At 38.1% G+C, this 14,620-nt stretch overlaps 1 protein-coding gene across 2 annotated transcripts in view; it reads left to right on the top strand.

Annotated features, from left to right (window-relative positions):
- The window catches only part of GNB1L (G protein subunit beta 1 like), a 43,411-nt gene that overhangs the window by 3,786 nt on the left and 25,005 nt on the right, over nt 1-14,620 (top strand). The window lies entirely within an intron of this gene.

Raw genomic sequence — 14,620 nt, forward strand, 5'->3', positions numbered from 1 at the left:
TTGGTAGTATAATTGAAGAGTTTCAAATTAGTTATAGTTTGAAAACTACTTTAGCTACTGTTTTGGTTTTTCCCCCCAAACTATTGGTCTCTGTGGAGCAGTAAAAGTGATCGCAAAGCAATGAGAAAGAAATAGAACTACAAAAAAAACCGGCACAACTTTTGCCCATGCAAGCCAGCTTCCTTTTGAGCTCAGTGCTGGCACAGCTGTGTGATCAAAAGTGGATTTTTTGCTGTTCATAAGCAATAAAAATAATGTCACAACTGTAATGAATGCACTTCCTATGTTACACTTTAATTCTATGGAGCTAATGTGGCATAGCTCATAATTTCAAAAATTGTTTTAATGGTGTTTATGACTTGGTGTAAATGCTCATATGTCATAGGATTATGTAAAAGAACTGGAATTTTGAGAGATGTCAGGTTTGCCATGTTGAGAAAAGTGAATTATTAAACAATAGGTGCCAGTTATCAAGAATAGATTGAAGAGCATGTTGAGGCTACAAATATTAGAGTCAACAGATCTACTTTAAAAAAGATGTATTACTGGATGTAATTTAAAAGGGCATATATTAGCCTTGAAAGTTTCCAGACCACTAAACTGGAGAATCTAGGCTATGTCATGATTCAGAAGCACTTAAAATACAAATCAGTCTCTTCTGCACCTGAAAAGTGAAAGTTACAGGGGAAGCCACCTTTTCTGTAAATGGACTTACCAGCACAAGTCTTCAAAATTGTAACATCATACTGTAAGCAAATCAGGAGTCTTAGGAGCAAAAAATCTTCAAAGTCAGCAAATTTTCTCTTTCATGATTTATTTTTAAAGGTCAGAAGGTGACCATTACAGTCAAAAAATAGTAATTTGTACAGGAAAACCTTCCCAGATGAGATGCAACCCTGTCCTAAACCTCTGAGTTTGCAGCCTAAGTTTCCCAGAGCTGCTGGGTGACTGTTGGGCCTAAGATAAAGCTGAGCAAGAGCTATTTGAAAAGAAACATACACTAATGTTTAACGTTTTTAGTTATTCCATAGTTTTTCAGTAGAAGCTAAATTTCTTTGATTTAGGGGAGGGAAGGATTCTGCTTTAAAACGTAACAGATAGGAATCTTAGGACAGACTTTTTGTACTCAGCTGGAGCAGCTGTAGATTCCCCACTGAAATGAAAATGCTACAAGTCAAGATTTAGAAAGGCAAAAAGTGTGACCAGAGCATTAAATAGAAGGGCCATATGATACCAAAATTAAGCTCTGTGTTTATTATAAAGAAAATCCTAGTTGTAGAAGGGGAAAAAAATGAACTTGTTCCACCACTTTCTTTTTTCCTCAGGAGAAAACAGAGAATATATCCTAGGTAATAAATCTGTTTTATGGCTCACATGAGAAAGGGTGGAGAAACTCCCATTATTTTCTTCCCAGAAATTGAAATACACATGAGCTAACATGGGAGACACTGGGATTTTCATCCAACAAATGCGCAGCTGGCTTCTGCTTTTATTATTTTTCTAAGCCTAATAATTTTTCATTTGATTAGCTGGTGGCTGACAAAACTATCACTTGCTCAGTGTTTTGTATGTTTAGTAGAGTAGGTGTGATGCGAAAAAGATACTGTAATACGTATCCAGAAGCATAGTTCAGCTTGTTTGGTTGTTCAGAAATTTCTACTTGCCTCTCCTTAAAATGCAAGTTTCTATCATCAGGATTTGAGTTTGAATATTAAGAAAGTAACTTCTTAAGAACTAGAAACAGGAGAATTATGTAGGCATTTGAGGATTTATTTTTTTAAAAAAAATTCACATTGTAGAATTGCATGATGCTCCACACATAAATAAATTGTCAGAAACAAGTTGGCCATCCACAGTGCCAGTTTTGCATGAGGAAGTGGTGAGACTAAGGGAAAAAGTCCTAGTTGGTGTTTGGAGGTGGGAGTAGGGCTGCAAACAAGATATGTCAAGGATTTTTAGTGCTGTGGAGAAGACCCATGGGCACACTTGCTGTGGGGGAAAAACCAACAAACCCACCCAAAACAATGAGAGAAAGTGAGCACAGACATGAATGTGGGAGAATAGGAGCCATCTAGGAATGAGGTTGCTCAGAGCCATGTCTGTGCAGAGATCTGTAAAGCCATGGATTCTCAGTTTGAACTCAGGAAGGAAAATGGCCTGTTGCAAAACTTCTTTATGTGGCTTCTGCAGAATAAATAAAACATATTCAAGAACCCTGTATCCTGGTCTGTTTTGCATTGACCATTAATACCAGGGACAAAGCATATTGGTTTATTCTGTATTGACTCTCCTGGTGTCATACGATCAAATTACAGCTACGTTGCTATTTTGTTGTCCTGGGCAAAGCAATTCTAACACCTTTGCTGAGTTAGCAGAAGAGGAAGAAGAATGAAGTTTTATCCCAGATTGGTGGGTCTGTGTTGTCCAAATGTTTAGTGTGTTTCTAATCATTATTTTCAAAAATTCCAAAACAACTTAATGTATTCTGGAGGCAGGAGAGAATATGGGCTATCTGCTTCCACTTGAATATTGTGTGATGTCTTCTCTGGTTTTAATTTGTAGTCATTTATAAATGGTAGATGTTCAAAACCACATAGGAAGTTTTTTAGTGAAATGACATTGAAGCTACAGGGTCGTTACAAAGCCAAACCAATACCTAATTTGAGGTCAGTTTAATGTCCTTTTATACAGTGGCTGGTTGGGCGACGAGTGATTTTGTAAAGACTAGTAGAATCAGCATACTATTGATCTAAGATCTGACCTAGCTCCATTGCACTCACTAAATAATTTTTGACAATTTCAAGCTCTGTAACTAGAAAGTTATGACTTTGCTAAATGCCATGAGCCAGTATATTTTCGCACATAAGAAAAAATTAATGGAAACATAATGAGACTACTGAAGTGGCAGATCATCATGGGAGCTCTCTTTTGATTGTTTCTCTCTTAGAAACCTGATGTCTGCTAGGGATCAGAATACTTGGTGTATGGGACTGTTGCTTGGGTCATGGAAGCACATGTATCAGTGATGGCTTGTTCTGACTGGTTGTTGCCCAGTGTAAAGGCCCATGCCTCAGTCTCTCCAGAGGAGGTGTATAATCATTGCAGCCAACTTCACTGTCTGCCTCCTTTTTCCATAGTCTGCCTTGTTAGAATTTGCATTGCTGGCCTGCCAGTATTTAGCTATTTTCTCTAATAAATTTTCTTTTCTATGATGGGCCTGTTTGACTTTCTGAAGTCTTACTTTGAATGCTGCACCTGTGTTAGACCCTTTGATTCTTTTGTCCTCTGACACATGAGATGATGCCATGTTGGTTCCCAGCTGGGCAAACATGGTACTGTGTTGACTGTAGGGGATGTGTTCCCCTCATGCTGCTGGTTAGTAAAGGCCCTTGGAGGATAAAGTGCCTTGCTGTGGTGGCACACACTTTTCCCGCAGTGCAGCACTGTGGCCTTTCTTTGGCACTCTGTTCCTTTGTTCCAGGTGCAGAGGGCTCTCCTCCCAACTCGCAGCAGGTTGCAGAGAGGGAGAGAGTCCGTAGTGCTGTGTCACATAAACAGGTGATAGACACCCTTAACTGTAGAAAGGTCTCTCTAGCCTGGTAATGATACACAGCATTTATGCACTTTACATGAGGCTTGCCATGTCTGCTGCTGGTAACAGTTTGACCTTATTGAACAAGGCTCTCAAATTAGACAGTAATTGGGAACATGTGAAACATTCGGGACTTTTTTTTTACTTTTTTTTTCCCTAGTTGTGTGTTTAGGCCCCCCACCTTTAACTTCAACAATTGAGGGTGTTGGTTACTTCCTCCTGTGTTTGTGTAAGAAAAGCTTTTTATAGTCCGTTTTTCCAGTTGGCATGTGTACTTCCTCCATTGCAGCTTAACACATCATTCTTCCCACTCCCTCCCAAGCACTGAAGCTAATGGAAGACCTTTGGGGTTTTTTATTTATAATAAAAATGGAGCTGTGGGGTTGGAAATGGTTATTATTCCTGCTTTGAAATGTGTTCTTCGACAAGTTGTGTTTTGTTCTTGGTAAAGAAGCAGCATGAAAGGAAGCAAAGAATAATCAGCCTTATTTAGTTTACGGGACATTTAGGTGAAACTGGACGTTTCCCGTTTGCCTGAAAATCTACCTAGAAAAAAAAGTTTGTCAGAAACGTGAGTGGAAGTGGGCCGCATTCCATTTTTTTATATAAAAGTTTATTTATGTAATGCCAAATGTGAAGAATTTTTCAGTGTCATCCATCCCAACTTCTGCAAGGGTCCCAGCTGAGGTGAAGGCAGTCTAGGTGCTCTACATCCACCCATTATTTTGGCCTGTATGGATGAGGCTGGCACACTGACAGCACTTGAGCCTTGCAGATTTGGAGCTGTGCTGGAGGTCTTTCCTTTAAGCAACATCAGTTATGCCAAAAAGGAAGGAGCCCCTTCAGTGGCTGGCAGAGGTATCTGTCGAGGACAGCATGCGTTGCATCTTGCTTAAGGACAGTATAGCACCTGGTTTACCCATGGCTTCACTCCTGCTTGCTCTATGTTTTTGTCATCATTTGTCCAAGACTGTTATTTAGCTCTGAAATAGAATCAGTAATATTTAATATTGCAGTCTTTTTCCCCCCTTCGATGACAGATAGCTTATTGAGAATATGTACTGGGAGTATCTTTTGTTTCCTATGTTTTGGATGATATTTCTCAATAAAGGTTATGTTTTGGAACTAGTTTTCCAATTAAAATTATTTTTTTTAATATGATCTCGCAAGGTTTTCCAACAATAATGAGCACAGCCCAGGTCCTTCAGTGGAGAGGCATGTGCTGACATGGCCGCTGTGGACTAAACTACCTCACTGCTTCAGATCTTTAATATTTTTAGTCTCTGTATAAGCCTTTGTTTTTCCCAAGTGACTAGTTTTAAGGTGACATAGTAACTCTAAACCCAGTCAGGGTGGGAATTCACTCCTCTCTTTTTCCATATACTAGCTCCATTTCAAGCTGGCAGCAAAGAAGTGGATCTGAGGGATGCAGAGCTTCATTGTGACACTGGGCCTGAGAATCATTGCACCTTAAATCTCACGTCTTGCTATGGGACTTCTAAGGTCCTGACAGGTCATTTTGTAGCTCTTTACGTATTCTGTGATTAGTCTGTGAAAATAACCTTTTAAAGGCACTTGCTTACTTTATTGCTCCACTGCTAAATAATTGAAATCAGCACTTAGCATTTAATTGTAGTGATTTTTATACCATAAATATTGTATAATGCCTGATAATATAATTGGGCATTTATAATAACCCCCTATTTTTTAAAATAAGGGGAAAATATCTGAAATTCATGCCTTCATGCTTGTGCCCATTAAATGTGGTTATCATTATGGAGTGACGACATATGTTCTTCCTAACAAGGATTCTCTTCTCCTTCATGCTGATGCTATCTCCATGCTAGATTATTCCTGTCCCTAGTAGCACCTCAGGGCAGGAGTGGGAAGTAAATGTGTCCCATATGGTTGATTTAGACAGGAGTTTTGAGTGTGAGGAGATGGGAGAGACAATGGGGTCTTATGGGGTCCTTCCCTCATGGTCCTATAAGTAGGGCAAGCAGAAAGGGAACAGGACCGTGGCTTTTTGTACTATCAAGCTAGTTAGGTGTAACATGGGAGTACATTGCATTCAGGACAGGGTGAAATTATTTGTTCTCCCATGCAAGAGGAAGGGAGCCAGGGAGGAACTGTGACTGTGAGTCACCCGTTCTTCCTGGAGCGCCTCCTGGGGTGGTGCCGCTACATGCAGCCCTATACAAGACTGAGCCTGAAGGCTCAAACTAGCTGATTGCAAATATTTTACAGAAGTCTTATTTTCTGGTAATTACTTTAATATGATTCAGTGTTTTCTCTTTTGTCTGATCTTGTTGATGAGCCTTCATGCCTGATCCTTTCCCCACTATCGTGGGAGCAGGGCAAGCATTCCCATACCATCTGTACCATTCCTGCTTTTTTGCCTCTTGCTTTCAGTGGCTGTGAGTAGGTGCATTTTAAAGTGTTGTTGCTTTTTAATGCAGTGGACCGAGAGTGTGTCCTTGCAGAAAAATGGCTGATCCTGGACCTACGAAGCCTTTGAAACTACTAAGCTGATTCTGATATTGGGGGTAGAGCAATTTGCAGAATTGGGGTCCGGGTCCTGTTTGCCAGTTTACATTCCTAGTGATTCCTGAAATTGGAGCTCCTGTGGAAACCTGGAAATTCACTTCTGAGGCAAGTGTTGTGTATGAACTGAGTCCAAAGCACCCAGTGTTCAACAGATACATGAAGAATGGCTAGGATTTAGGTTCCAGTGGGTCACCAACAGTATTTACTGGAGACTAATAATAACAGTGAACAGACTCATTCCATTCACAGATCTCTAGGGTTTTAAAAATCCAGCAGAACCAGCAAAATACCTAAAGCCAAGTCACTGAAATGCAGCCAAGTTTTGTAAAGATTACGATGGTAGCTTCAATTAAATATAAAATATGCACTTTAAATATACAATTTATTTAAAAGGAGTTATTTTGCCAAATCATAAATGTACCAATAACTAAACCAAGAAATAACAGATTAAGAAATCTAGGTTTATAAGGTTTAGAAAAAACCTTTCAGATATTTTTTATGCTTTTGTTTAACCATGTGATTCATATTTAATGCTAGTTAGACCTAATTCATACATATATATCTTTATAGTAGACTGTACACTTCTCATAAGCAATTGAATGGTCTGTGTTATCACATTTGTTCAATGCGGGTGGGGGCAGAGAGGTGTAGAGTACAACTTGCTTGCATAATCTTTTGCATGTAGTAGAAAAAAATCTGTCTCACATTTATACCTACAAGAAATACATGGGTGCTCATAATTCATATTATCCCATAAAATTTAGAAGAGCATTCAGAGACTGCAAATGAAGGTAATTTATGTATAAAACCTCATCCATGAAGAATTTATTGCCATAGTAGGTATAATATACTTTGGCACAGACTTCTTCCCTGAAAGTAGTACTTGCAGACTTGGAAAAGGAGCATACCAAAGACCTTGCAGGTTAAACTATAGTCTGGTTTTATACAAAGCACATTATTATAGACTTTTGTGTTTGAGAGAGCTAAAGCCAGTTGCTAAGGTAATGTTCCATGGGTGTTGTAGATGTGAGTGAACATCTTCACGGTGTGAGCAGTCTGTTTAAAATTAGTGTTAGTTTAGTGGTGTTACCTTTGTGTAATTATTGATGTAAGTATTTTGGGCCTTAGTGGAAACTGCAGAAGTACATTTATATAAAACATTCTAATGTGTAATATCTGAAAATGAATATCTGCTTTGCAGAGGTAGTTTGCCAGCAATGTCATGAAATCCAGATCTCATTTCCTCCTGCAAGGACTACACTGGGAACATGGGGCCTCATCTTCCTCTCTGCACTTGGGCAAAACTGCCAGATAAAGGCCATGGGATCTATCCGTTTTGTTGCCGTTTTGAGACAGGCGTTTCTGGGTGACCACAGGGAGAGGTGGCTTCCGTGTCCTCATAGATTCTTGCTGGTAGGCTTGGGCATGTGGTGGCATAAGCGAGGCCGTGGTAGCGCCGAGGTTACATTGCAACAATGTTGTGCACGGTTTTGGGGAGATTTCAGTGCTGCCTCCTCAGTGCTTGGGTGGCTCGTGCAGCTGGAACAAAGTTACATTTCCTTCTGTTTTTCCTACTGGCATCTGATTTCTCTTCTTTTGAGATTACATGTGCACGTATGCTTTTATAAATGTTGCCTCTTTTTGACCCAAACACTTTTACTTCCGTGGAAGTTAATGACATTAATTGAAAATCAAGGAAAAAGACCAACGCATTACCACTCTAATATTTCCGTATAGTACGAAGTAACCTTAAAATAGGAAGGATCTGGTTTACTGTGAAATATGTCACTTAAATTTGTGTAGGGGGAATGGAGAGAAACAGCTGCTAGCATGATGTATTAAAGGGATTTTTGTCCCAGTCAGCAAGAGAAGCTACAGGGCTTATTGCTATAAAAATGGACCAAAGCTCTCAAGCATTCATGTAGAGCAGATAAGACCTTTAAAATTCTTCCCCGAAAAACACACAGTGGTGTAGGGAAGCAATCTGCTAGGCTTGGATGGACAGAGAACATTTTCAGTTCCTCTGGGATTTTAACTCGTAATTCCAGGAAGTCTACATGTTTTAGGAAGTACTATTAAAATATTATGCTGTTTCTTCCGGATGTAGATCCTTGGACAGTACCCTTACACTTAGCCTTTTCTCTGTTGGCTTGCCCTGCAGCAGAAATCTTAAAACTACTGAGAGCAAAAATATCTTCTTTGCCAGGTGTATTAGCTGGAATTAAATCTGTTGCAGAAAGAAGTAACTTCTCTCTTGAAAGTGACATGTGAGTTTTGGGGTCAGTGAGGATTTATTGCATCAAGAATGTCATTTTGCTACTAAGGAAAACCTCACTGGGCTTGTATCTGAAGTGCTATGCTCAGTTCTCTGCTTTTCCAGGTAGGTTTAGTGGAGTTAGAGATGGTGCAGAAAAAGGCAACTGAAATGATCAGGGGAAATGGAATAACTGTTACATGAGGAGAGATTGAACAGGTTGGTACTCTTTATAGTGAAAGGCACATATTTATCACTGAGATTTACAAAATCATGAAAGTGATACAAAAGCTGGATGTTAAACTGTTGCACTCCAAATCCTGCAATGCAAGGGCTAGGGGGTACTCAGTGAAGCTAGTAGATCAGGTTTAAAACAAATAAGATAATCCTTCATTTTCTGAAACTTCAGATAGGCAACGGTATCAGCAGGTTCAAAAGAGATTAGACAATTTCATAGACAGCAGGACTACAAATATACAGTGAAATTATGTGCCCTGTAACATCATTAATAGAGCAATTGTGCATTTCCCCCCCATACTCCTCCATGCACTGCAAAGGCAGTCGGGTTTCTGTCTTTCCTCTAAACAGCATCTCTAAATAGCATGCCACTGCTGAAAACAGTATGCTAGGCTAGATGGACCTTTTTTTTTTTTTTTCTCGACAGTCACACTAAGTCTTCATGTGACCCTGCAGGGCTTTTTTTTCTGCAGTACTAGAACCATACAATGTTTTCCTTTGAAATGTTCTTATTGTTAGTACACTGAATTGTCATAAGGATAATGAAGAAAAAAACTGGTATCATGTGTTAATACTGCATTGTTAATACCTGAAATATGAATGTATTTTGAAGTCTGATCCATTGATAGTCAAATGCCTGCCTGTTACTGTGCATGTTACTAACATGGCATTTATTTGGAAAATGTACAAGTTGGAAAATGAATTTTAAGTTTGTATGCTTATTTTTCTTGGCAGTGGTTTTAGTTATCTCTAAAGTGAAAAGTTATCCAGGTGCAGTGAAGCTGTATGGTGCCATGAGTACTCTAGCAGGAAGCTATGCAGGACAAGTATGCAGGAAGCTGGATCAGAGTAGTTTCTTCATGCTCCAATACTGTGTGCTACTGAGATGCCTTTGTGCTAGTTCCAAGTAGGCCAAACTGAGAGTATGAGACAGAAGGGGGACTTTGGGCGGACCACATCCACAGATCAGGGGCCCAGAACTTGGGATGTGGTCCATGTTCCAGGCACTCTGCTTTAGTGACGCCACAGGGCTACAATGACATCCCTGAAGGTTGGAGCATTGTCCCCATATACCCTGTTCAGTGCCTGCACAATTCCTGATCAGTTAAACCCTAAAAATTTAGACTACTGCTTCTAATATTGTAGCTAGCTCTTTTATTATTTATATATTTTTAAAATTACTTATTTAGATATTGGGGGTTTTATCAACATTTGTAGCATTTAGAGGAGATCTGCAAAGAGGGAAGAAATATCATTAAATCACTTTAATATAGGACAGAGATATGTTCTTTAATTTTTTTTTTGTAAAAAAAGTCTCTTGTATGCTTTATTTTTTGAAATATTAAGCATATAAACAAAAATATTCTCTATTTTAATTAGAGGATGTGGGCTTTGTTCACACATGTAGATTTCTGAATATTTGTGTAGCTGCTCTGCTCTGGGCACAAGCTTTTAGTTAGATACTTATACAAGCCGTAAACGGTACCAGTGCAGCTCCAGTTGGCTCATTGCGTCTGAGGAAACTGTTAGCACTCTGCTTTTGATGAAAAATCCAGTGTAAACAAATCTCCACTTAGTTGTCTCAGATGTGCTATTGGGAAACATGTTTGGCTTTTAATCAAAAGAAATTGAGTGTTTGGTTCTTAAGAGTATCTCTTTTTTTCTCTTGTTTCAGTTAAATAAATGTTAACACAAATGAAGACCTTAAAACTGTCTGACTAAAGCCTCAGCTAATTGAGCTTTGGTTCTGTGAGAGTTTCAGTGTCATCATCCTTTTTGTTTTCCAGTTTTTGGGGAAGTACTTCAGCTAAGGCAAAAATAAACAAAAAAAAACCCCTTCTAAATCTTCTTCACACAAATACATTTATGCATATTTTTAGTTAGTATCTGCTTCTTGCAAATTTATCTTGATCTGAAAAAGTTTCAGATGTATTGTTTTCGTAACAAAGATTTGACCTTCATCTTTACAGACACAGTTTCACTATTTTTCCTATCAGCATTTAGTTCAAAGGACACTTCTAAGCACGCAGGCGAAAAACAGTTCTATTGTATAAAATAGAGATGTGTGTTTTATATCACGGGAGTTTAGAGAACAATGCAAAGGTCAATTGTGTTGCTTGCTCTCCTGTCACATGATGTGGGTGTGTATATGAATGCATCCCTGGAATTCCACTGTGGGATCTGCATCTTTGAAGCTGATGCTAAAATTACTGCCGAGGCTCTTCCAAAGGCGGATACTGATAGAAGATTCAATGAAATCGAAGGTCGCCAGTCTGGTAGGCGTTGAAAGATACCTGGCTATGATACTATTTCTGATTTAATAATGCGAATGGGAGGCTAGCCCTTTGTAATAATTAGGACTAATTACTGAAGAGGTGTTGACAGATGGGCTAAGAGGAAACAAACTGCCTTTATCCAGTGGCTTAGAGTCAGATTACTAGTCTTGTGTTATCTGCTTCTCAGAAAGTAGAAGCTTCAATCATTCACTAAGTCTTCAAAGGGGAAAGGGATCCTAACAATATACGGGATTTGGGATGAAGCTATGAAACAGGTCTTTGACTCAAAATGGCTAAATTAATCTCCTTTCCGTAAATTATCATACTTTTAAAGTTTGAGTTACAGATGGAGAATCTGATTGTAGTACTGAAAAATATGTGAAATCAATATTGATGGACTGTCCTGTCATTATTGTTGTCACTGCTCCTGCTCATGGACTAGTCTAAACCCAGTTCCTTGCTGTTAATTATATTAATATGAATTCTTCAATTCCCTTTTATGCCATGCTTGCTATCTGCCTGAAATGGAGACAAAGGAAAATATTTAGTACTGTCACGCTCAGTGTTTGTTTTATGCAGATGTCATATCTGCTCAAACCGCAGAAAATACATCTGCCAAACTTAATTATGGTTATCTGCCTTTTAGGAGACAAGATCATGCATATTTTAGGAAGAAAACGAATTACAGTATAATTGCATTATTGAGAAATTACTCATTGATAAGGATTTTGTTAAAAAGTATTTCTTCTCTTCTTTTGGATGTGGTATCCATCCAGTACATCTGCACGAAGTAAGTAGATATGATTGTCCGATATGAATGGAGTTAGCAAAGACATTCAGGGGTTAATGCTTTGTCGCTAGAATGAGCTCTCAGTGTGACTTACTTTAGGCAAATGATTTAAGAGTCTAGCGACCCTCCTCTTCTCAAATGACTGCTTTTAAGTGCATTTCTTCCCACTCTTCGCCATATATAGGTCTTGTTTTTCTGAAAAGCATGAGAAAAATATGGTTGCATTCAATAGCATTTATAAGAAGAGGCAGCTTTCAATTATTTATTTACTTTTAACAAAAGAGGCCTTTTAATTAGTGTTTAAATATTTATAACAGTTTTATTGTGCTGTAAAATTGGTTATACTTTGATCTAGATTTTCTGGTTTGAGATAATAGGGTTGGTAAAAGTTTTCCTAATGAATTTGGTCAGAACATGACATAATCTGATTATCTGATGAAAGATTGACACTTCAGTTCCTGCCAGCATAAAAGTGCGGTACAATAGGGGGCTGTTCAGCCCACATTCAAAGGCTGGGAGTTCAAGTTCAGGTACTGCAGAATTGTTCAAAGTTTCAAATTTATGTGGTGAAATAGTTTTGCATTTTTCACTACTGTTTTGGTCGGGTAGTTTATCATGGATGAGAGGAGCCATGTGTACATGTAACATAGTGTCATAGTATAAACTATGTAGCTCTGTTTGGTAACTTTGGTCTTCTCTCATTTGCTAAATAGTATTTAGCTTTACTCCTGAAAACATAGAGAAACTAACTGTTCGGGACATAGGAAATAGTCAGTACTAGAAACTGGGAATTAAGCATCATCAGTATTCAACCACTGTTAAATGTGGGACCAGCTTTTCATTAATATCCCTCACAAACAACTAAATTGTTAAAATTTAGCAGTCTAACGTATGGCTACTCTTGTATCAGAGCCTTGGAGATGAGCATATTTAACTAATGCATCCTACGGGCTTATGCGAAGTGGATATAGACTTACGTGATCGAACTGCCATGAAGGAATGATTGTGGGTTTGTATCTAAAGTGTAAGCTTAGCCTAAACTGTTAAAATAAACATTTTGTTTGATATTTACGTAATATTTGCCCTGTAAATGTCATTCCTGTTTGCACTGGAATTATAATGATCCTTATTAGATTTCTTGGACTTACTTGCTCTCCAATAACTTGGCTTATCCAAATACTTATGCTGTGTTGGATGGGAATCCTAATATACAAATGACACATACTATTAGTAATTAAGCTTGAATTTTGGGGGATATTTCATATCATAAAAATATAATCTGTAACTTTGACTCATATATTTAAAAGTGACATACATAACAGTAAGTCTTCCCTTTTTTAAATACTGAAGGGGTTCTTGGAGAAAATAAAATATAGGTACCAAATGGTGTGGTCTTTACTGAAATGCAGTTGCTTCTGACCTTGAGAGTTCACCTGAATGAGGATTTGAAGTTTTAGCCTAATGAATTGATGCAGATTAAAGTACTGTCTATATTACTTTGTTTCTTAAAATACTGCATGGCATGTGAATCTCACTGGCCACAGGCAGAGACTGGCTGTGCCTGGAGTCAGTGAGTGGAGACCTAACTCCGGTTCTAGTGACTGTGTCACCTTGGGAGGTCACTTATGTCCCTGCATCCATTTCTCTATCTACAAAGAATGACCCATAATAATGCTGGTCTCAGAGACATGCAGTAGTTTACACAGAAGCAGAAACCTTCCAAAAAGAAAATGCTTCATGAAGTACTGGGACAATGAATGAATCCTGCAAAAACGCTCCCTCATTTGAGCAGCCTCAGCAATATAATCTAGCAATTTGGGTGGGTGTAGATCAGATCCAAAATTCAGAATGTAAAACAAGAGCTGGATACAAATAGGAATCACTTCTGGTTATTTTTCTTTCTGTGTTTATGTCAGTTTATCCTGTTTGCTATTTGCAGTTTCAAAGTGTATTTTTTTAATTGTTATGAAACAAATGTTTAGAATATAAAAAAGGGGGTTAGGAAACAGGTACAAATTCTGATGATATAAATGTTATCTCCCACTATAGCAATGCTGGCAAAGTACTTAGCCGGTTCAATTAAGTGCAGAATATTTTCTCCTCTTTTAAGAAATATGTATTTTGTGGATGTATTTTGTACTTGTCTTCTTAAGTCTATGAAATGTAAACTGTGAACAAAGTGAAAGGAAGTATTTTGGAAAGCACTGTCTGAGCTCAGCTTGCAGTGCATTTTAATTTAATTGGCTGCCTCTGTAAGGCATCTCACTCTTGGTAAGGCGTATACAATAGGGGTTATTTCATAATAATAATGCAGAAGCAAGCATATAGACAGGAACACCAGCAGAAGTTTTAAAAGTACGTGAAAAGTATATTGCTTCATTGTGTCTTCATAAGAGTCACTACTGGGTGTCTCCTCCCATGAAATGTGCAAGAACTGAATTTTAGGAACCTTCATATTCAAAGGAACTTGAGGACTTCTGACTGTAAACAGCAGTCATTTTTACTTCAAGTATGGCCAAAACAAAATAAAATACAAACCTACAAATTCTGTGTGTAATAAAATACCTGTATATATTTCTTTTATTGGAGTTTAATTGAAATATAGTATTTGTAGAGTAAGAAAAGAATTCATATACTTTTGTTTTAATTAAATCCAAGGTAACGATGCAAAATTAAAATGTAGTGTCTTCTGAAACTGAGACATGGAAATGAGTGTAATTTTAAGATTAAGTATGAAAATGGGTTTTGGTCCCTTTCTCCCATATTGCTGACTGTATCAGGCCGGACCCCAAGCAGAGCTCAGTATCGGTGGCAACAGCTCCACTTCTAGGAGCTCTGGACATGGCCCTGTACATCAGGAATCAATTGATTAGTTATTGTATGATGTATTTTAGAAGCATAGGTTAATTTCCTATAAGTTATAT

Source organism: Falco naumanni, chromosome 1 (assembly GCF_017639655.2).
Source record: "Falco naumanni isolate bFalNau1 chromosome 1, bFalNau1.pat, whole genome shotgun sequence".
NCBI lineage: Eukaryota > Metazoa > Chordata > Aves > Falconiformes > Falconidae > Falco > Falco naumanni.